The sequence below is a fragment of the Lygodium microphyllum genome, chromosome 9, assembly GCF_053477565.2.
Source record: "Lygodium microphyllum isolate KBCC chromosome 9, Lygodium_microphyllum_v1.1.10, whole genome shotgun sequence".
Lineage (NCBI taxonomy): Eukaryota > Viridiplantae > Streptophyta > Polypodiopsida > Schizaeales > Lygodiaceae > Lygodium > Lygodium microphyllum.
Window position 1 is genome coordinate 30,197,253 of NC_141143.1, and position 3,374 is coordinate 30,200,626.

The following is a 3,374-nucleotide window of genomic DNA, read 5'->3' on the forward strand; positions in this document are numbered from 1 at the left end:
ATAAAAATTCATTTTAAATTCCAAAAAAATCAGCTGAAAATCATGGATGAATTAACATACATTGTTGACACTTGCTAGATAGCTGAAAATTCACTCTTATATTTCATAACATATTCATGTGTCATATATCATGATTTATTAATGCTTTTACAAAAATAACAAAACAAATAAACCAAACCAAACAATTTACACAAAAAAACACACCTATAATACAAATGAAAAAAAAACATCAAAATATAAAAAAATAAAAATGAGATAAAAATCAACAAAAACACTAAGGTGCTTTATTTTTTTCAATCAAACAATGGTGTTTGTTTTTGTTTGACTGGATTCCTTGCATTTGGGACTACTCCGTACGCCTTTAGTTTATTGCATACACACCCCTAGCAGGTATTTATTTTGTGAGTTTTATTTATTTTCATTACCCCTTAACCACAATTAATTGCTAAAATGAACTATATTCACCCACTTTTTTCACGCGCATTCGCGCTAAACACATAGTTTCTAATAAAAAAAAATCAACCAGCCGTTCACTTTGCACGCGCTACGTGCGCTTAAGAGGCACCTTAATTTTTAATAAAAATGAACCATCCGACAAAAAAGCACGCGTTGGCAAAAAAGTGATTCACATCACTATTAATTTTTAATTAATAAATTTACATTTAGAGACCCAGTCTGGGAATCGTAGTCTGGGTTTCGATAAAGCACCATTTCACCCTTATAAATTGTAATTAAGATTTTAAGAAGGAATCGTTGTTTTCTTATTAAGGTTTATAACCTAATAAAATGTCACCCATTGCTAATAATTTCTTAAAGAGAACCCTTCATTAAAACAATTTTCCCTCACTGCACTTTTTTTCCCTTTTAATAAACATGCTTCGTGGGATGGGCGCGTAAAGTCCTCTTAGTTGAAATTGTTGGTCAAAGTTATGGTTAGGTCCTAATGTACATTTTTATGGTATTATGGTTTGTTTATGTGTTACGATTACGGGTACGGTTTGTAGTTTTTCTTTCTTTCTTGCTTGATACGGGGTTTTGGGTGCATGTTTCTTGCATCGCATGAAGTTTTCGGTCGCATATGTGTAGAGGTTATGCTGAATTTTTTCTAGGATGTGGGTTGTTTGGGGTGTTAAATTGGTTAGTTACGTCTATGTGTGTCCTTATTTGGATTTATTTCTTTTTAATAGCCCTTTGGTTATTTTGCAGGCATTCTTCGTGATTTTCTGTGTTGTGGTGTGTGTTTTCCATTTGAATGGCGTCTCACGCTCCTCCTCCTATCTAGTATGTCCCGCTGGTCAGTAGGGATTATTCTTCCCTACTGGCTTTTGAGCCTATAGCGAAAGTAGGACTTGCGACTTTCATGGGGCTGCTTCATTCTCCTTGATTCCAAATGATCCATCCTTGTGTGATGAGTTCCTTGCATCATACAGTAAGAATTCAGGCCTGGTTCATGGTGCTTCCATGATATTGACACCCAAAGGATTAGGAAAGGTCTCTTCCCTACAAAGGAGAGCCCTTTGTTACAGCTAGACAATTATTCTCCAACGATAAGATTTTCAAGTTGTTACAGAAGAAGACCAAGGAAATTCTGGATGTTAAGAAAGTGATAAACACTTCAGGCGTATCTTTTTCCATGATCACTGATCCTCTTTGGAAGTAAGTCTGCCAGTTTCTCCAAGATAGGTTTATGCCTGCCAAAACACCATCCCATTACTTGTCCAAAGAGCTCTTCATAGCTTCCAAGATGGTGTTAAAAGGGGTGGCCATTGATTAGAGTACTTACCTGCTTACAAAGATTGACCAACATTTTGTCAAAGTAACCAAAGGAAATGTCAAAAATGTCACCTATGGTTCCTACCTATATGCTTTCTTGACATATTCCGGCCTAAAGAAGGGTGTGCTTCCACCTCCTCCATCTGATCCAGTACCTCCCCCTCCACCTTCAGAAGAGTCAGAACCTATTGATATAGAGGATCTTCATTCCCCTCCTCCACTGGTCATTCAGGGAAAGTGCTTGAAGCATGTGGTAGATAAAACTCCTTCAGTTCTTCCTTCAGTCACAATTCCTGCTATATCTGGCAATGACCTCCCTTCTTACCTCACATGTAACAATTTGTTCAGAGCACATAGAGAGGGTTCCTTGGACATATCAGTCTCTTCCCTGAACATTTTAGTGTCAGGAGATGCCATTCCATTCCTCTGTAAAGACATCCAGAGTTCGATTGAACTTTCAGTGGCAACCTGTGCTCAATAGCTGTATGCTTCTTTTTATGAAGAACTGATGCAGTCCAAAGACCAGTTGCATAAGGAAACTACAGAGTTAGCCTCTGCTAAAGACACACTTGCAGATCTATTTAAGCAGATGTAGAAACAAACCCAAATGATTGAAACTCAAAGAGAAGAGATATCTTCTTTGAAGATTCAATTAATAGAAGCTCAGTCAGAGGTCACTAAAGTCTTAGAGGAGAAGGAGAGAATGTCCAAAAAAGCTCAAGAGTTTCAAACTCTTTTAGATGCAAAACTCTCAGCCTTACAGACTGCTCATGACACAGTGGAATCACAAGCTTCCCAAATCAAGCAATTGGAAGACCAACTGGCACAGTCACGGTCTGTTCCTCCAAGCCCCAATGTTCCTATTATTCCTTCTATCTCTAAGTAGGACTTGGCAGTTCTCCAGAGATAGGCCACATTGTGTCCATTGTTTCAAGATAAAGTGAAAAGATTGCAGTCCAGTATGGATTTGTTATGGTCTACCTTTGAGCACTTTCAGGAGTATGTTTATCCAGACCATTCTTTCTTTGTCCACTATCAGTTGCAAAAGTTGGCCTTCTACATGAAGCTTTCAACAATGGATCTTCCTCTTCCAGAGTATGGTTGGAGTGGGGCTTGGTCTTCTGAGTTACTAACAGAAGTGGTCCGTATGGTGTTTGAAGATTCTGTGATGATGGATACCATGTTGCTGTCTTACATGTATCTACGAAGCGATCTGTTGATTCCAGATGAAGTAGATATGGCCTGGTATGTGGGGGATGTGGTTTTGCAAGTTGTCTTGTATGTCAACTATTTGGAGTTGCAGATAGATGACATGTTCCAGTGTTATTCTTCAAAAGTGGCTACTTGTCCCAACAATTCCTGGCACTCAATGATTGATTCTGTGGTCTTAAATCAACGTCAGAGTACAACTTGTACCTATGTGTAGAGCACTAACCAACTGAGGGTGGATCTCTTAGCTTACCTTTCCAAAAACCATCCATTTGATTCATCTTTTTTTTATGCCTACCAGAGAAAATGTGTCTTAGGTCCCTCTATTCCTAGCCTATTATACTATCAACAAATGGCTCATCGCTATGATACCTATCTTTCCCTTTATCAAA